This window comes from Scyliorhinus canicula, chromosome 11, assembly GCF_902713615.1.
Source record: "Scyliorhinus canicula chromosome 11, sScyCan1.1, whole genome shotgun sequence".
Lineage (NCBI taxonomy): Eukaryota > Metazoa > Chordata > Chondrichthyes > Carcharhiniformes > Scyliorhinidae > Scyliorhinus > Scyliorhinus canicula.
In genome coordinates, this window is record NC_052156.1 from 19,831,178 (window position 1) to 19,851,660 (window position 20,483).

The following is a 20,483-nucleotide window of genomic DNA, read 5'->3' on the forward strand; positions in this document are numbered from 1 at the left end:
ACCCCCCAGCTCCCTGCACTGGTACATTTGTATTGAATGCAGTGTATGTACAGCTGCTGCTTGGTTAGTGGGTGAGTTGGTAGTATTCTTACCTCCGACTCATCAAGTCCTGGGCTCTGGTCCTAGTGCACAAAAATCCAGGCCAAGAGAGTGCTATACTGTCAGGAAAGCTTCATTATGATGAGGTGCTAAACTGAGACCTCATCTGCCTGCTTGGGTGTATGTCAAGGAATCTGTGACATTCTTTTCAAGGAAGAGCTGTGGAGTTATTCTGGGTCAATATTTATCGCTTAATCAACATCGCAAAAACAGACTATCTGGCCATTTGTCACATTGTTCTTTCTGAGGGCTTGCTGTGCACAAATTGGCTACATTGCAACAATAACTACATATCAAATGAATGTCATTGGCTGCAAAACATTTCTAAATGACCAGTGGTTGTGAAAAGCCTTATATCATGTGATTTGTTTTGGTCCTGAATGTTAACAATCTGCATAAATCCGGAGGACCTTGTCTTACTCTCACTTTGTGCTGAATTGGTTGATCTCTCCTGGGAACTGTTCTGATCACAGGAACTTGTGCGCATGTGGTGCTTATTTGAGGACAAATGTAAGCTCATCAGTGGTGCCTCCCACAGCTTGAATACTTGCAAATGCTCACTGTCCCGGCAATGCATGAAGAAAAGGTCCTTGGAATGGGGGGGCTTTGTAGGTGGGGGGGGGGGGGGGGGGGGGGGGGAGTGTGAATCTTTGATATCTGTAAATCCGTACCCTAACGAGTCAATACGTTCAGGAGAGGGGGTAAACTTTAGAATAAAATGCACTATATGCATGTGCCATGCTTATTTCCCACAATGTTGTGGAGATGCCGGCGTTGGACTGGGGTGAGCACAGTAAGAAGTCTTACAACACCAGGTTAAAGTCCAACAGGTTTGCTTTGAATCACTAGCTTTCGGAGTCCGGCTCCTTCCTCTGGTGAATCATTCACCTGAGGAAGGAACTGGGCTCTGAAAGCTAGTGACTCAAAACAAACCTGTTGGACTTTAATAATAATCATTGCTTATTGTCACAAGTAGGCTTCAATGAAGTTAATGTGAAAAGCCTCAAGTCGCTACATTCCGGCCCCTGTTTGGGGAGGCCGGTAGAGGAATTAAACGCTCACTGCTGGCCTCGTTCTGCATTACAAGCAAGCTGTTTAGCCCACTTTGCTAAACCAGCCCCTGTAACCTGGCGTTGTAAGACTTCTTATTATTTCCTACAATGCCTTCATCTTCTATTATTTCCATCCTATTATTTTGCCACTACTGTCTCGTTTTTCTCTCATGCTTAAGCTTACTCATTTGTTACTCTGACTTCTCGGCCTTTTAGCTTAGATCAAGTGTAGTATCTGCTCTGCCTTTTGGCTCAGATCTGTTATGTCTCTCTTGTGGGGACCATGAATTGGATTCAATTTGAATTTGATTTGGTTTTTGGAGCAGGCAAGGAGCTGGATTAGGGGTTTGCCCCTGTCCACACTCAGAGCCCAGGCTTTGTAACTCCGAAACAATACTTCCAGGTCCAACCTCATCCATGATTGCTGAAAATCAAGCTAATCATCACAACTCTCCACATTACTGCTGCCTGCTCCACCTGGCTCCTCTCCCTTCACTCACATACCCCATGGTGACCTCTCTCCATCCCCACAATTCATTGCACCCCGACCTTTGAAAGTCCATCTATAACCCACTCATCCAAACTTTCTCCTGGATCCTCTACTTCAAGAAAATGCCCTAAATCCACATTCCTGTACTTGGCCTGGGACTGGATTTAATTTCTTTAGGCGAAACTTTTGGCCATGACAGTAAGAACAAGGTGAAAAGCGGCTTAAAGTCATTCCCCAGTCACCCCTGGGAGCACAGCTTTTGGATCCTGAATTTGAGAAAAGAATTCCCCCCAAAATAATAATAATGTTCCAGCACTAAGCTGAAGAGTCCTTTGCTACATAAAATGAATGCGGTGCCTTTACTGAATTACTGATAGTATGTAGCTAGTGGCATAACCCCACTTGGGAAGTCATCATTGATCTCCCATGGGACTTGTGGAGTACGAGCGTCCCAGGGGGTGGAGACTAACCACCTGGGGCTCGTTATGAGCTAACATAAAAGCAGGGCCTGGTGTGGTGAGTCCTCCCAGCTCAGATTGTACTGGGAGCGATATGCTATGTTATGCAGACCTTTGTAAATAATGCAAATAAATCTATGTTCATTTACCGCCAGCCTTCTCTGAATCATTAAAACTAGCCTGCACTTTAAGCACCAAGGGTTTCTCGTTACTAAAGCTGATAGGGGAGGAAAACAAGTTGACGCTTTCTTGCTCCCATTGCCAGTCTATTCTCATCGGTTGCCTTCACCTTTTGCTACTTTCTCCTGCCATCTCTCACCACTCCTGCATTAACGACCCATGCCTGCTTCCTACTGCCCTGTTGACCCATCTTCATGGAGGCCTCGTGGACAATGACCAAGTCACAACCATGAATATGGCAAAATACTGAGATGGAGGAAGCCACGACAGAGCTTTCCACTCCTTGAAAGGAGGTGGCAGTGTGTGGAAATAGGCCAGAGAACCAGTCACAATACACCCCCCCCCATCTCTAAACTTTTGGTGGATGAGGAAGAAGCAACCCGGCAGCGGTTCCAGTCACGGTGGTGAGGCAAAGGTGGGCCTCACTGACCAAATGTTTCCTCATTCTCCCACATGACCCCATCGAGCATTGGGCAGGAATGCGGAGGGAGCATCCTGGTCTACATGTTCTCTACACAAATGAACAAAAAGAAAGACAGACTTGCAATATTATAGCTCCTTTATAACCATAAGACATCCCAAAGTTCTTCACAGTTAATGAAGTACTTTTGAAATGCAGTCACTGCTGCAGTATAGAAAAGGTAGCAGCCAATTCGCACACAGGAAGCTCTCACAAACAAGAATGTAATAATGATCAGAAAATATGTTCTTGTGACATTGCTTAAGATAAATGTCAACCAGGACATCAGGGGTAACCCCCTTGCTCGCCTTTGTGCCATAGGTTATGTTCTATCTATCTGAGAGGGAGAACAATTTAATATCTCACTGGGACCAGGTTTAGCTCAGTGTGCTAGATGCTGGTATGCGATGCAGAGCGAGGCCAGTCGCACAGGTTCAATACCAGCTGAGGTTATTCATGAAGGTCCTGCCTTCTCAACCTTGCCCTTCACCTGAGGTAATCCTCGTTAAACCACCACCAGTCAGCTCTCCCCCTCAAAGGGCAAAGCAGCCTATGGCCATCTGGGACTATGGCGACTTTGCCTTTTATCTCTGATGGTGCAGCATACACTTAGGGCGTGATTCTCCGCTCCCCAGGCCGGGTGGGAGAATCGCAGGAGGGCCGCTCTGGCACCCCCCGCGATTCTCTCCTCCCCCCCCCAAAAATGGCATGTCGCGTTTTGCGACACGCCGCTCGGAGAATCTCTGGATGGGCCGAGCGGTCTGCCGTTCCCGACCTGTTCACACCGGCGGCAACCTGGTCGCTGCCGGCGTGAACAGCGCGCGACAGGTGAGTTTCGGGCCTGTGGGGGGCGGGGAGGGGGTTGAGCACCACGGCCGTGCTCGGGAGGGGACTGGCCCGCGATCGGTGCCCACCGATTGTCGGGCCGGCGTCTCCAAGAGACGCGCTCTTTCCCCTCTGCCGCCCCGCAAGATCAAGCCGCCACGTCTTGCGGGGCAGCGGAGGGGAAGACGGCAACCGCGCATGCGCAGGTTGGAGCCGGCCAACCTGCGCATGCGCTGTTGACGTCATTAGGCACCGCCGGCCGCGTCATTCTCGGTGCGTCACCTTGATGCCAGCGTCAAGGCCCGGATGGCGAGTTTGACGAAACGCTGCTCCTAGCCCCCCCCGGGGGGGGAGAATAGGGGGCGAGGAGCAGCCTCCGACGCCGTTGTGAAACACTCCGGGTTTCACGACAGCGTCGGCCGTTGCGGAGAATTCCGCCCTTAGTGTCCTGCGCTGGAGTGCCAGTCTAGATTTTTATGCTCAAGTCCTAGAATGGAACTTTAAACTCACAACTCTGGTGACTCAGAATGCTACCAACTGAGATCAGCTGACACTATGTCTAAAATGGGAATAATAACGAAGGCCATTGCAGGAAAATGTGACCAGAATCACATCATTTGAACACAAAATATCTCTGATGCTCTTGTAATGTTTTGTGATAAAATACAATTTCAAGTATACAATCTAAGTTAACAGTATCCCTGATATGTTGTGCTTTCCATAGCATGGAACAGCACATCCTGTGTCTCACTGTGAGCAACATCATGGAGGATCTGCTCATCTATATTGCTGCACAGAAATGCCATTCTTTCCGCAGTCCACATTTGCCTATGAATAATGCAGAATTTGTAAGCATTATTCCAGTGGGCAGGACAGGTTGTGGGTAGGGGATCTTTTGCGCCAGATCTATCACTTGTTCAGCCAAACAATTTTCCTCAGTACTTTCCAGTAGATGGGTGAAGTGCCTATCCTAAAATAGGGACGTGTATTGAAATGAAGTGATAATCACATGGTTGTGTTAGTTTTCTCAATTCATGTCATTATTCACTCATTTACATTCCTCTGTAACCGTGTCTGTGTACAAAGGGAGTTCAGGGTTGCTAGGCACCTAGGAAAAGTCCTATGTGTTAATAGAAGAGTGAAACAACAGAGATATGAAAGCTTGAAAAAAGTTCTATGTATCCACTGGTTATATTTTAAAAAAAATTTAGAACACCCAATTGAGGGGCAATTTAGCGTGGCCAATTCACCTACCCTGCACATCCTTTTGGGTTGTGGGGGTGAGACCCACGCAGACACGGGGAGAATGTGCAAACTACACACGGGCAGTGACCCGGGGCCGGGATCGAACCCGGGTCCTCGGCACCATGAGCAAACAGTGCCAACCACTGCGCCAACGTGCAGCCCTTCTGTTTTTTGTTTCTGTCAAGTATTTTATCATCTTCCTTTGTGAAATTTTCCGGAGGGAAGTTTTCCCATATTGCCGCACCCATCTCCACCCCCCCCCCCCCCCCCCCCCCCAACCTCACCTCCCTTCAGACAGGGATTTGCCGATGACAATCTCTCTGTACCTCGGCTTTGTGTAAGAAGAGGTAGAACAGAGGCAACCCAGGAGGCTGAGGTTGTACTGAAGAAGCATGCCACTACATGCCATTGTTCCCTACCTGACAAGACAAGGCAATGGTGCTCCTGGTCAAAAATTGTTCTTGAAACACAAGCACTAACGCCACATGAATACTGAAAGACAGAGGCTGAGGAGAGACCTGATAGAGGTCTACAAAATTATGGGAGGCATAGACAGGGTGAATAGTCAGAGGCTCAATTACAAGGAGGCACAGGTTCAAGGTGAGAGGGGAAAGTTTAAGGGAGATGTGTGGGGTAAGTTTTTCACGCAGACAATGAAGGGTGTCTGGAACACGCTGCCAGATGATGTGTTAGAAGCACATTAGCAACATAAGAGGCATCTGGATGTGCACGTGAATAGGGCGGAAATGACCGAGTATGTGCAGCAGGTTTTTTTAAAGTTGAGGCATCATGATCAGCACAGACTTGGAGGGCTGAAGGGCCTGTTCCTGTGCTGTACTTTTCTTTGCTTTTTGGTCTTTGAAGAACTTTATTTGACTCTATCCTTCCCGTTGCATAAACAGTCCTCCATACGTCTTCCTGTCATTTTCATGAAGTCACCCGCAGATCCTTCCCCCGTGTCTACTCCATTCATGCTGCCTCAGCAAAGCCAAATCCAAGATAAAAAGCAAATGTCTGCAGATTCTGAAATCTGAAACAAAAACAGAAAATACTGGCCAGCATCTGTGCAGAAAGAAGGGAGCTCACGTTTCCAGTCTGGACGACTCTTTGATAAAGCTTTCAAAGATTCCAGCTTTGACAAAGGGTTATCCAGTCTCAAAACATTAGCTCCCTTTTTTCTCCACAGATGTTGTCAGGCCTGCTGAGAAAGCCAAATCCAAACCTTGGCAAGAAGGTTGTGTGTGTGGATCATACGGCAAGCATAATTTTTACCTCCACCCATAATGTGTCTTTGCCTAATACTTCATAGAATCATAGAATCTACAGTGCAGAAGGAGGCCATCCAGCCCATCGAGTCCACACCGGCCCTTGGAAAGAGTATACCAAAAAGCCCACACCTCCACCCCACCCCCATAACCCAGCAACCCGACCCAACCCTTTAGGGACGCTACAGGGCAATTTAGCATGACCAATCCACCCAACCTACATATCTTTGGACTGGCTGTTTCCCCTTGCTACTAGTATGTAAAATCGATGAACTTTTACTGCTAATTTTGGGTTTCTCTGAAGGCCAATCAAAATGCACAGTGGTTGGCAGCTGCGTGCCTTATATGAGTGCTTATGTGAGTGCCTTATAACTGAGTGGTCTTCACCTCACGTCAGCTGTTATGGCAAGGACCAGCTTCAGGTTGCACTGTGTTTGCTGGTGAATGGGCAAGTTCTCCTCACCTCATTCCACCATAAATGACAGACATTCATGGAGGTTGTTGGGAGGACGTTGCATGTGCTGCCTTCCTGCGAGACAGAGTTATTGAAGCGGGCCCACTGATTTGTGGGAAAGAAGGCCCGGTGAAAGACGCTGAGATTCTCGTCTGCAACCTGGTCATTTGATCGCTTTGGCAGCAGTCTGGGCATCCATGCAGGAAACACATTAGCAACTCTACCCAAATCCGTTGCTCACGCCAGGGAGGACTGCAGGTGCTGAGAAGGCATCCGTTGGATGAACGGTCATTTGAGGTGGATTACCTTTCTGTGTTTTTTGTTTCCAAAATTACTTACTTCATATTTTTCCATATTGAAAAACAGCAACTGTTTACCCTGCGAGGTGATGCATAATCCTCTTCATGAAGATTATTCGCATTTCTACTGACAGTTTGAAATGTAACACCAAGACTGTGCCTATTGCTGGAGTGCAGTTCAATCCTGCACTTCGAACAGCGAGTTGTATTTATTGTTGGGGGAAGGAAAGGAGGAAGAGACGGAAGTAAATATTAGCACACATTCCTTTCATCAGGTACATTGATTGATTCGGTTTTAAGTCCTGGGTTTTGGGGATTTGAAAGAAAGGTCAGGACTGTTTCCATGTCTTGAGCCCTCCACCCGGAGAAAACAGTCACGCAATAGGATTTTCACATGGGCGCCCCCTTAATTGGCATGGGATCTCCATCCAATCAAGGATGGCGGGTAAGCTCTCGAAGTTGAAGGGCAACTCAGAGGCAGAAAAGATACAAGAAAGGGTGCCTCAAAATAGAGGCCTCCTCTCATCAACCCTTTCAAATCTTCAGTTAAAAAATAGATTCAGTAGCCGAACTACCTGTATGTGTGCATATGTGGCAGGCGTGGTTGCAGGGAGTGAGGAGCACACTCCACAGGGCAGCCTGTGACTACTCCCGCACCCGGTGGGCCTCTAGGCCGCCCTGGGGCACTGGCAATGGGAGCCTGGGGGGGGGGGGGGGGGGGGGGTGGAACATGGGGACTGGAATGCTCTAGTCAGCTTCCTTCACTTGGTCTCCAAAAGAGGCTGATCAGCCATTCATAGAAGATTTGCTGCTCTTCTGAGCCCAATACCACCTTCTCAAAAATAGCCCAGAGGGATGGAGCCAAGGAACCGGCATGTCAACGATCAGGACTACTTTTCGACCCATTCACCTGTGATCCCGGCCCCGGCGGAGGCTGCAAATACAGCCAAGGGTCGTGCTTTAAAGTGAATCCTTATTCTCCACCTGACAAAGAGCCACAAATCATCAAACAAGACCATGCACATGATATATTGGTACATCTCGTGCACATTTCCTACATATTTCTCGAATTGCTCCCTCTAATCAAACTCTCGCTAGCTAATTGGCTCAAATTTCAAATTGGTGAACTACCAGCAAATCAGAACTTTGAAAATGTACAAATCGAACAGAAAGAAAGTTGGTAAATATGCAATGAAAAGCTACTTAGAGCATTTCTTTCAGTCCCATCTTCATTGCTTTCTACAACAAACGCTTCTGACTGGAAGTAAGTTTAGTAACATCATAAAACATCAAAAACAACAGAAAACAAACAGCCCAGGTGTTCCCAAAGTACCTTATCTAAAAGAAATTAGGTTAATCTAATCAAGTGGATGGCTACAGCATGTTGAATGCTGGCAAATGAAATTCTGAGCAACGTCACATTTCAAAGGGAAATCTTTATATTACTCATGCTTGTTTACTGTGCTCCAGATAGCTACAACAGCTGCCTTTATTTTGTTCATTTATACTGGGAACTTCATGAGATATTTACTGTCCTAAATACAATTGTTAAGGAAAAACATTTACTGGACAAGAATATGGGAGCCAGGAATAGGTTATTCAACCACTTGTGCCTGCCCCACCCAGCATTCAATTCAACCATGGTTTACCTCTATCCCCATCCGCTGGACAAACCTAGGCTAAGTGAGTGTGAGAAGACTAACGCAGGACTGCGTGCAGGCTGCTGATGGATTGCAGGTCGAACTTGGCCCTGCAATATATCTGTAGGAGATTGAGTAAATGGCTCAAAGGAATTACAGATGCGAAAAAGGTTCTCAAGTCGAAGTCAGTGGGGAGATTGCAGAATATAGAGTTCCAACTGGGAGAGGGTTGGTAATAAATGATTAACCTTTGCTGCGTTGTCGGCTTTTCCCTGGCACCTTCACTCATGCAGAGGAAATCCCAGAATGAAATAGGGATCCATTGTCCATTAATTGGGCCATGGTAATTTGATTTTGAAATTGCTTTACCTTCCTTGCTACATTTGGCAAAAATGGCTCCGACGCTGGCTGGCGTATTCTCCGGTCGACAGGAATCGCGCCGCGCGCCTCGCAGGATCGCGAGAATCGGTGCGACGCGATGGGCCCCGGGGCTGCCTCAAATCTCCGGCCCGGATGGGCCGAAGTCCCGCTGGCGTGAATCAAACATGGTTTTTAACGGCGCCAACCAGTCGTGTTGGCTGACGCTGGTGAGCGCGGAGGTAGGGGTCGGAGATGAGATGGCATGGTCATAGCTGGGGGAGGGGGTGCTGGTGCCGGTGGAGGATGCCATCCAGGGCCGGAGTTGTATGCCGGTGATCGTGGTCGGTGCTGGGGGTGGGGAGTGCCGGGGAGGGGCGTGCCGGGGGGAGAGGAGTGCCGGGGATCGGGAGTGCCGGGGGTGGGGAGTGCCGGGTCAGGGAGGGGAGTGTCGTGGGTGGGGGTGCCGGGGAGGGGAGTGCCGGGGGTGGGGAGTGCCGGGGAGGGGAGTGCCGTGGGTGGGGGTGCCGGGGAGGGGAGTGCCGGAGGTGGGGAGCGCTGGGGGTGGGGAGGGTTGTCCCGGGGGTGGGGAGTGCCGGGAGTGGGGGTGCTGGGGGAGGGGTGTGCCAGGGGTGGGGAGTGCCGGGTCAGGGAGGGGAGTGTCGTGGATGGGGGTGCCGGGGAGGGGAGTGCCGGGGGTGGGGAGTGCCGGGTCAGGGAGGGGAGTGTCGTGGGTGGGGGTGCCGGGGAGGGGTGTGCCGGGGGTGGGGAGTGCCGGGGAGGGGAGGGGAGTGCCGTGGGTGGGGGTGCCGGGGAGGGGAGTGCCGTGGGTGGGGGTGCCGGGGAGGGGAGTGCCGGGGGGAGGGGAGTGCCAGGGATGGGGAGTGCCGGAGGTGGGGAGTGCCGGGGGGAGGGGAGTGCTGGGGGTGGGGAGGGTTGTCCCGGGGGTGGGGAGTGCCGGGAGTGGGGGTGCCGGGGGAGGAGTGTACCAGGGGTGGGGGTGCCGGGGGTGGGGGGTGCCGGGGGAGGGGTGTGCCAGAGGTGGGGGTGCCAGGGGAGGGGAGTGCCAGGGGTGGGGGTGCCGAGGATGCGGAGGGGAGTGCCCACGTTGGGGGGGGGAGGTTTCCCTGGCCAGGTGCCAGCTGGCAACAGTCATGACCATGCAGCCCATGGCACCTGGCTACGGAGGGGGGTATGAGCAATGATGACATGTCGTCTATACCCACTCCCTACAGACCGTTATGTTTGGGCATCACACAGCGATGTTGGCCAACGTAGCGGGACCTGCCCATCTATATGTTGCCCTATTGGGGCTGGAGCAGGGATGTGCCAGGGAGGTGGCAGAGGTGCCCGATAAGACCCCGTATTTACGGCGCCGCTCGTCGTAGCAGGATCTCACAGACTGGGAATGCACGAGGACACTCAGGATGAGCCGGGAAACCGTCGTCCATATCTGCCATCTGATGGCACAACTGGCACCACGTGGGACTGCGGGTGGACACCTTCTCCCGGTGGCCGTTAAGATGATGGTGGGCCTGAACGTCTACACCACAGGGTCATTCCAGTCGCCGAGTGGGTACCTGTCCGGAATCTCCCAGACATCGGGGCATTGCTGCATCCGTGCAGTGACTGACACCCTGTAGGATATTGCGAAACGGTACATCTGGTTCCCTGTGGACCAGGCCAACCAGGACATGTTGATGAACAGGAAGGGGGTACCACTCCATGAACATTCAAGTGGTCTGTGATCACCTGCACATCTGCGCCCGGTACCCGGACAGTGTACATGATGCGTTTGCCCTGGCACAATCGTTCATCCCTGCCATGTTCCAGGGACACCCCCCCCCCCCCCCCCCCCTCCACCCCCCTCCGCCGGCTGAGGGGCTGGTTGCTGGGCAACAAGGGTTACCCGTTGCGGTCATGGCTGATGACGCCTATACGGAGGCCACAGACTGGTGCGGAGACCGGATACAATGTGGCCCATGCAGCGACTAGGGGTGTGGTCGAGAGGTGCTTTGGGCTGCTGAAGATGCACAAGGTGCCTGGACCTCTCTGGAGGGGCACTCCAGTACAATTCAGAGAGGGTCGGCCGCATTATTGTAGTCTGCTGCGTCCTCCACAATATAGCCCAGCGGAGGGGCACTGTGCTGGAGGCAGAGAAGGGGAAGGGGGAGGAGCAATACGACGAAGGACAGGCCTCCCCAGATGATGCGCTTCTGCAGGTGTGAAAGTGATTTTAATGACAAACAGTTCATACATGTGCCCTCGCCCCTATGAATAATCTGTGCTCTGCACCCGTGTAAACTTACTCAGTGTCTAATTATTTGGCCTTACGGGCCCTATGTCTATGTCTCGGTGGTTCCCCAGACAGTACAGCAGAACTGGAGGCGGACTCCTGTGATTCCTGCCCTGTGACTAGGGACCCCTTTGGTGGACGTTTCCTGGGGCGGCCCGGGCTGGATGGGCCAGGCTGCGGCTCGGGTGACCAGGATGGCGTGCTGCCCGCTGCCCAACTGATGCACCTGGGATGAAAGCGGGGGAGTCCGAGGTGTCGTGGTGTTCTGGGACCTCCACTACAGGGGGATCCGGAACGGGCCCCAGCAACCCCTCCTCTCTCGGGGTGCCCGATGGCCCCCGGGCCTCTGCATGGGTCGGGGATGCGAATGGATCAGCACCCGACGCACCCCCAGCACCTGGCGCGGTCAGTCCTGGAATCCCGCCCTGGTATCAACAAGGGTCTACAAGTTTCCAGCCATGGAACTCAGGGAGTTGGCCATCGCCTGGGCAATGGCATCGATGCCCTCGGAGGAGGACTGCGCCATGGCCTGTTGATACTGGGCCATGGCCTGCTGAGACTGGGCCATGGCCTGTTGATACTGGGCCATGGCCTGCTGAGACTGGGCCATGGCCTGCTGAGACTGGGCCATGGCCTGCTGAAACTGGGCCATGGCCTGTTGAGACTGGGCCATGGCCTGCTGAGACTGGGCCATGGCCTGCTGAGACTGGGCCATGGCCTGCTGAGACTGGGCCATGGCCTGCTGAGACTGGGCCATGGCCTGCTGAGACTGGGCCATGACCTGCTGAGACTGGGCCATGGCCTGTTGAGACTGGGCCATGGCCTGTTGAGACTGGGCCATGGCCTGCTGAGACTGGGCCATGGCCTGCTGAGACTGGGCCATGGCCTGCTGAGACTGGGCCATGGCCTGCTGAGACTGGGCCATGGCCTGTTGAGACTGGGCCATGGCCTGCTGAGACTGGGCTATGGCCTGCTGAGACTAGGCCATGGCCTGCTGAGACTGGGCCATGACCTGCTGAGACTGGGCCATGGCCTGCTGAGACTGGGCCATGGCCTGTTGAGACTGGGCCATGGCCTGTTGAGACTGGGCCATGGCCTGCTGAGACTGGGCCATGGCCTGTTGAGACTGGGCCACGGCGTTGAGTGCCGCTGACTTCTGCTGCTGGCTCTGGCTCATGGCTTCCTGTGAGAGGGCAGCCACGTCCTGGGCCACGTACACCACCTGCACGGAAAGCCCCAGGCCTTGCATACTGCTCCCCATGTCTGACACTGTCACACCCATCACACCCATTGCCTCCACCACGGACGCCTTTCGTCCTGGGTGGCATGCATGAGAAGCACCACTCCCTGCTCCTGCATGTGGGTGGACTCCTCCACCTGCGTCTGCAGCTGCTGCAAGCCGGCAGTCATACCCTTCAATTGTCCCTGGGTCCGTGACTGCATCGGGTCTATGGGTGGCTGTGGTAACTCAAGGAACCCGGGACCTGTCTGGGCGGCAGATGGTTGCTGGGGCCGGGCTGCCCTCCGACCGTCCGCCCCATCGGCTGCTCCAACCTCCACCGGCTGTACCTGGACGGCTGTATTGTGCCACCAGTTAGTGTACCAGAAACCTCATCGCTAAAGGGCCCAACCGAAGTGAGTGTCTCTGTGATGGTGGTGTAGGAGATAGCAGTGGTGTAATGTCAAGGTCCTCATTGCACCCGATGTCCGGGGTCCCCTGTGGTGGTGTTTCCTGTCCGTCCGTCCCCTGTCATTGGGTGTCCTGTGTGAGGGTTTCCTGTGTGTGGGTGTCCTGGGTGGTTGAGTCCTGTGTGAGGGTGTCCAGGGTAGGTGTGTCCTGTGTGAGGGTGTCCTGGGTGTGTGTGTCCTGTGTGAGGGTGTCCAGGGTAGGTGTGTCCTGGGTGTGGGTGTCCAGGGTAGGTGTGTCCTGGGTGTGGGTGTCCAGGGTGTTGGTGTCCTGGGTCGACTAGGGACGGGGGCCTGGTGGTGTGGCTGCCCACCCCGTCGCTGGGTGTGGCCCTACTGGCACCAGATGGGGGTGGCGGACGCCTGATGGTCCGGGTCTATCTCTGGCCGTGGGCGCCCTGGCACTGGGTGGGGGCATCGTATTCCTCACGGCCTTGGTTGGTCCCTGTCCTTTGTGCGCCCTGGCACGTTCAGGGGGCGTCGTTTTCCTGACGGCCCTGGTCGGTCCATGTCCTGTGGACGTCTGGCACTGGGTGGGGGCGCGTATGCCAGACAGCCCTGGTCGTTCCCTGTCCTGTGGGCGCCCTGGCACGTCCTGGGGTGGTCGGCATCTGCAGGGATGGGTGGGTCGATGTTTGGTCCTGCAATACACATTACAGCACGCATGGTCGGACACACAGACGGAGGGGAAGGCAGTGGGGGGTCTCACTTGGTGCTGCGCCCCCGACTTCTGCTTCCGCAACCTCCCTTGTCCTCGGGTCCGCCTGCAATGGCCAGGGCCCTCTCCTCATGAACGGTGAGGGGGCGCGATTCAGGTTGACCCCCTCCGGTCCTCTCATGCGCCCGGTTGTTATGAGCGTGCTTCTCCTGGGGTGGGGGGGGGGATGACAGAGATAAAGAGCAACAGTGTTAGGCGGACATATACCTGTGGACCAGCGGTTGTGTGTATGTTGGCAGAGGTTCACAACCCATAGTGCCAATGCAGCCTGCATGGGTGGGTGCAGCCTTGTCGGTTCCAGCTTGAGAGGGGGGGGGGGGGGGGGGCGCTCACCCTGGCTGCCCTGACTAGGTCACTGACCTTCTTGTGGCACTGGTTGCCTGTCCTGGCTGTTCCGGCCACGGCGCTGACGGCCTCTGCCACCTCCATCCACAGGCGCCGGCTGACGTGTGGGGCGACCCTGTAGCCATGTCCGGGGTACAGGGCCTCCCTCCTCTGCTCCACTGCGTTCATGAGCGCCTCGATGTCCCACTCCTGGAACCTCGGTGCTGCACGGTGGGCGGCCATTTTGCCGAGTCTCCGGCAGTGGCATCTTTTGTGCTGCGAAGCCGCGCAGTGTCAATGACGGCGCGCGGGTCTGTGATGGGTGACGCCATTGCGATTGGCGTCACGCCTCTGCTAGCCCCTTCCAGGTCGGAGGTTTCTGGTAGTTCCGGGTAGCCCGACGCCGGAGTGGTTTGCGCCGTTCTTGGCGCCGGCGTCGGACCATCCCACCCATAATCTTTATTAGTGTCACAAGTAGGCTAACATTAACACCGCAATGACGTTACTGTGAAAATCCCCCTAGTCGCCACACTCCGGCGCCGGTTCGGGTACACAGAGGGAGAATTCAGAATGCCCGAATTCACCGAACAGCACGTCTTTCGGGACTTGTGGGAGGAAACCGGAGCACCCGGAGGAAAAACTCGCAGACACGGGGAGAACGTGCAAATTCCGCACACAGTGACCCAAGCTGAGATTTGAACCTAGGAGCCTGGTGCTGTGAAGCAACAGTGCTAACCATTGTGCTACCGTGCACATGTTAACTTCACGTGCCTGTGTCCTGGGGCATAGATCAGTAGCTTATTGCTTACAAATGGCATTAGCTATGGTTCTTGGTGGTTGCATCCACTTCTCTATAGCCTGTAACGTTCATATGAGTAACTGTTCCTGTTAAACTCTGTAAGGTTACGCTCCGGAACCCTGTAATACAAATATGTAACTGGTACGAGTGGGTATCACGGCAGTCCTATTATGCTAATTCTATAGCCCTGTACCCAATATTCGAATATTCCAGACTACTAGCAGATATTCTACTGAAGATCATTGACGTGGTCTAGGCTTGTGATTCATAACTGATGTCTATCAGATTTCTCAACCTTATAACTGGACCTATTACCCAGTGCAGGATTTTAATGTCAGAAGCGGGATCAGCTGACATCCAAATGATGCAAATTAGCAATTCCAAAATCAGACAATTATCAGATTTATAAGCGAGTGAACTCCATGGTTAAAATGTTAACATTTAGACTGCATAGCTCTGAAATGCACCCAGTGTTATAGAACATAGAACACAGAACAGTACAGCACAGAACAGGCCCTTCGGCCCTCGATGTTGTACCGAGCAATGATCACCCCACTTAAACCCACATACCCCAACCCAACAATCCCCCCATTAACCTTTACACTACGGGCAATTTAGCATGGCCAATCCACCTAACCCGCACATCTTTGGACTGTGGGAGGAAACCGGAGCACCCGGAGGAAACCCACGCACACACGGGGAGGACGTGCAGACTCCACACAGACAGTGACCCAGCCGGGAATCGAACCTGGGACCCTGGAGCTGTGAAGCATTGATGCTAACCACCATGCTACCGTGAGGCCCCTTGTTGTCAAAGGGTTATTGAGATAAGCACGAGTGTTCAGTTGACATGTTTCCCATGTAGATGTTGGAAACAGAGGCGCTTGTCAGTGATTCGGGATGTTGTTTGTAACTGAGGATCTCTTGTAGGTTCATGGAGGTCAACTGCATCCTCTCTCGTATGGGTTCTAGAGGGAGGCAGAAGATTTGTATAGAGCATAGGTTTAGAACAGCACCGCCTCCAAGCTCCCCTCCAAGTCACACGCCATCCTGACTTGGAATTATATTGCCATTCCTTCATTACTGCTAGGTCAGAACCCTGGCTCTACCGAAAAGCAGTGTTGGAGGACTTTCACCACATGGTGCTCAGAGTCCAAGAAAGGAACTCGCTGCCATCTGCTCAAGGACATTTAAGGATGGGCAATAAATGCCAGCCTTGCCAGCAATGCCCACATCCCCGCAAATTCATTTTACAAAAATCACTTGAGCTGGAAAGGGGAGGAGGGAAGTGACATGACTGTTTGACAACAATATAATCGTTCTTTAGATTGTGTTGCGCTGATCAGGTGAGGTTAGTTGTATCAGGCAACATTCGAGGACAGGTTGAGTTTCTTCTATGCTGTGTATCAGCAATGCCGAAGAGCGCTGGAGAAACTCCATCAGCAATGCCCCCGCCTTATCTTTCAGCTTCAATGGGAGAACAATCGAACAAATGCAAAGGTCCTTCTCGAAGACAGGGCACAAGTTCCTTCTATCCAAACTTTCAGGCAATACTCCTGCAAAGTCAACTTTGATGGATTAGCTGCTGTGTCTGCATGGCCTGTTCTCTCAACTCTAAAATGGCCAACATTCCAAGGCCAGGCGAAGAAAACGCTTCCAAGACACTCTGAAGCTCTCCTTGAAGTGAGGCAGCCTTGACCGAATGACTGGAGGAGTTTGCTACCAATCATTCAGAATGGCGATATCGAGCTGCATCAGGCTTCAAGTCCCAATATCTTACGTTATGAGGCAGAGCGCTGGTGGAGAAGGAAAGTCAATCAAGCAAATCCCGCATTCCGGAACCCACTACCTCTGGGATATCCTGCTCCATGTGGCCAACAATCTGTGGGTTGGCCTTGTTTAGTCACGTGTAGACCCATGGCAGAAACTCGCAACCCTGAGAAGACATCATTCTCATATTGAGAGATAGGCAATGATGCAGAACCCGTCCCCCTATTTGGAAATTAGTGTCGATGTCAAGCACTCTCTGGTTGGGTGTAGTTGAGTTGCAGAGTAAAGTTCCTTCTGCCCTACTCAATAATTCATCGTAACCTGCCAGGTATCAGCCGTGGTACATTTGGTAGCAATCTCGCCTCTGCGTCACAACGTTGTGGGTTCAAGTCCCACTCCAGAGATTGAGCACAAAAGACCAAGGACAACACTCCAGAAAAAAGTACTGTCAGAGGCACTGGCATTTGATGAGGCAGCAAATTGAAGCTTCACCTGCCTGCTCGGGAGGATGTAGAGCAGCCCATGACACTGTTTTAAAGAAGAGCCAGCAAAGTTATCACCCTGGTCAATATTTACCCATCAATCAACATTAAAATAACATTATCTGGCCATCGGCACGTTGCTGTTTGTGGGAGCTTGCTGTGCACAAATGGCTGCACTGTACATTACAAAAATGACTGCACTTCCAAACTACTTTGAGACTTACAGTAGTTGTGAAAGGTGCCGTATAAATGCAAGTTTGGCTTGTTTTTTAAGTTTTCAACTCCACCAATGGGACATTCCCAACCTCCCATAACAATCATGCATTGAGATGTCTGTCTATAATTCAGCACAAATTAGCTGCCTGAGCTATTTTTATACCATGGGCCCGTAGCCATGGAAACTGGGTTGAGACTGCCAAGTTCGTATTACAGAGGAAATTCATCCAACATTGTTGTGAGGCTCATTTGAACCTCAATCTATGAAGGTAAAGAGCAATGTGCTGACCCACTAGAGATGAATTGATCAGGAAATGTGTCCTTCTCGGTTAAGGTTGGGTTTGAGTTTAATTTCAATCTGCAAACTCCTCTGGAAAATGACTATCTTGAAATGTATGTGTCCTGTGTAAATATTTTCTATATTTAAGAAAATAGGCATTTTAAAATTCAACTACGAGTCTATTAATGATTTTAAATTAAGTTCCAGGCCACGTTACTGTAAGGTTGCTAAATGTAACTAGGCCCTATCAGTTTCCTCCCAATTTTCAGTAATGAAAGGACTCATCAATAGTGCTATGGAGTCACACCCATAAACTGCTCACTGGCATTCAGGTTGGATTTCACTCGAATCCCCACAGCTATATGCTTCATTATGGCTAAGTTCTAAAGCAAGTCAATGCCACAGGGGAGATCTCTGCAAATATCAAGGCAGTAGAGTTTAAGGGGAAAATGTTCCAATTGTTGGAATCAAGAGGAATCAAAAAGGAAGATGTTTGTCAGAGGGTTAATCATCAGAGCCGGAGAACATCACTGCGGAAACCTCTCAGAGGGACATCCTTGGGGCAATGTGAGGTCAGCGGTGGGTTTCCTCACTGATGTTTCTACAGTTTTTCTAAGGTTGGCCTGGTGGCACAGTGGTTAGCACTGCTGCCGCACGGCTCCAGGGACCCGGGTTCAATTCTGGCCTTGGTGACTGACTGTGTGGAATTTGCACGTTCTCCCCGTGTCTCCGTGGGTTTCCTCCGGGTGCTCCCGTTTCCTCCCACAGTCCAAAGATGTGCAGGTTAGGTGGATTGGTTGTGCTAAAATTGCCCCTTAGTGTCCACGGATGTGCAGGTTAGGTGGGGTTTCAGGATAGGGCGGGCGAGTGGGCCTAGGTGGGGTGCTCTTTCAGAGGGTTGGTGCAGACTCGATGGGCTGAATGGCTTCCTTCTGCACTGTAGGGATTCTATGCTCAAGTCCATTCACAATTCTCCAGTAAAGAAGCCAGTAACTAGGCCCTATCAGTTTCTTCCCACTTTTCAGTAATGAAAGGACTCATCAATAGTGCTATGGAGTGACACCCATAAGCTGCTCACTGGCATTCAGATTGGTTTATTATGCAGGACTTGGACAATATCCAAGTTTGGGATGGCAAACTGGCAGATAACATTATTAAAAATTCTTTCACAGGATATGGGCATCGCTGGCTCGCCCAGCATTTATTGCCTTCTTGAACTGCTGCAGTCTTGTGTGGTGTAGGAATACTCACAGGGTTGTTAGGCAGGGAGTTCCAGAGTTTTGACCCAGCAACAGTGATGGAATGGCAAAATATCTCCACGTCAGGATGGTGAGTGGCCTGGAGGAGAACCTGTGTTCACATTCATTTGCTGTTCTTGTTCCTTTCGGTGGTAGAGGTCACACGTTTGGAAGATGCTGTCAAAGGAGCTATGGTGAGTTGCTGCAGTGCATTGTAGATGGTGTGCACTACTGCCACTGTGTGCCGGTGGTGGAGGGAGTAAATGTTTATTATGGTGAATGGGGTGCCAATCAAACAGAGTGCTTTGTCTTGGATAATGCCGAGTTTCTTGAATGTTGTTGCTGATGAACTCATCCAGGCAAGCGGAGGGTATTCCATTAGACTCCTGACTTGTGCCTTGTAGATGATGGACAGGCTTTGAAGAGATAGGAGGTGAGTTACTTGCCACAGGAATCCTAGCCTCTGACCTGCTCTTCCAGCCACAATATTTATATGGCTGGTCCAGTTCAGTGTCTGGTCAATGGACCCCTAGAATGTTGATAACGGAGGATTCAGCTATGGTAATGCCATTGAGTGTCAAGTGGCAATGGCTGGATTCTCTCTTGTTGGAGATGGTCATTGCCTGGCACTTGTGTGGCATGAATGTAACTTGCCACTTGTCAGCCCAAGCCTGGATATTGTCCAGGTCTTGCTGTCTTTGGGCATGGACTGCGTCAGTATCTGTGGAGTTGCGAATAGTGTTGAACATTGCGCAGTCATCAGTGAACATCCCCACTTCTCACCTTACGAGGGCCCGTTCGCGGGCCCGTGCCCCCCCCCCCTTTGGCCAGCTCACGCACCCCGGACCACCCCCCAACAGTGCCCCCAGCACCTGTCAAAGTCCCCACTGCCCTCAGATCAACCCTCCCCCGACTGTGGCGGCGCTGGACTGAGTCCGTAGTTCCCGACGGATGACACCAAACGCAAGTGACGCTGTCGGGAACTCGGCCGGTTGGGGCGGAGCATCGGGGGGGGGGGGGGGGGGGGGTAGGCCTCAGGCAACGTCCTGAGGCTGACGGTACAGCAACTGGCGGACTCTCCGGGGGGCGGAGAATTGCGAAAGCGCCGCTGCCCCCGATTTGGTCGTGAACGGGGATTCTCAGGCTGATCGGCGATCGCGATCTCGCCACGGACAACCTGACAACCCCGCCCCAGGCACAAACAAAAAACACGGGCTGAGGTTTCTCAAGATCTGCCCCTTTTGCATTCAGGCAATAAAAGAGTGATTAGAGAACGAAAGGGGTACAGAGCAGAAATCGCAATAAAAATAAGAATTCTGGTTTCACGTGAGTCCAGAATGACGGTTCTTTCAGGTGGCTTTGCCTGACAGAATTCCCAGTCTGGCTCCTCGGAACTGAGTTGCAGGTTGAGTCTATTGAAGATACAGTGAAGTGTTCCTGAGTCCTGGAAATTCTTTCACTCTGTAGGATTTTTTCTGGAGACCAGACTTTGGGAGAGATGGAGGTCAAAGGCAAACTGCTAGCCGAGAGCCTGGTTTCCAAGGTCAACCCGCAACTGAAATAAAATCCAAAAGCTTTCGAATTAAAGCAAGCCAAGCCATCCAAGTCCAGGATATGTGACAGGGTGGATTCGGGTTGAGCTATTGAGCTAATGAGGCCCCTGGTTAAAATCATTGTCTTTTTTGAACAGGCAACTGTCGGACCATTAGCACAAAGTTGGAGATGAGGAGTCACAAACAGTGAGGAGTCTTTGTCTATAGCTGGCTGGTGCAGACATCTCGTCTCCTATTCTTTGTGTTGGCTTGGCTGGAATATTTACACAGTGCATGGAGTGTTACATTCCAGGAGTT

At 52.0% G+C, this 20,483-nt stretch overlaps 1 protein-coding gene and 1 non-coding gene across 8 annotated transcripts in view; both read left to right on the forward strand.

Annotated features, from left to right (window-relative positions):
• The window catches only part of lhfpl4a (LHFPL tetraspan subfamily member 4a), a 227,839-nt gene that overhangs the window by 73,782 nt on the left and 133,574 nt on the right, over positions 1–20,483 (forward strand). The window lies entirely within an intron of this gene.
• LOC119974042 lies at positions 1,348–1,547 on the forward strand. Its single transcript, XR_005462437.1, has one exon. It is a non-coding gene; the product is annotated as a U2 spliceosomal RNA (small nuclear RNA).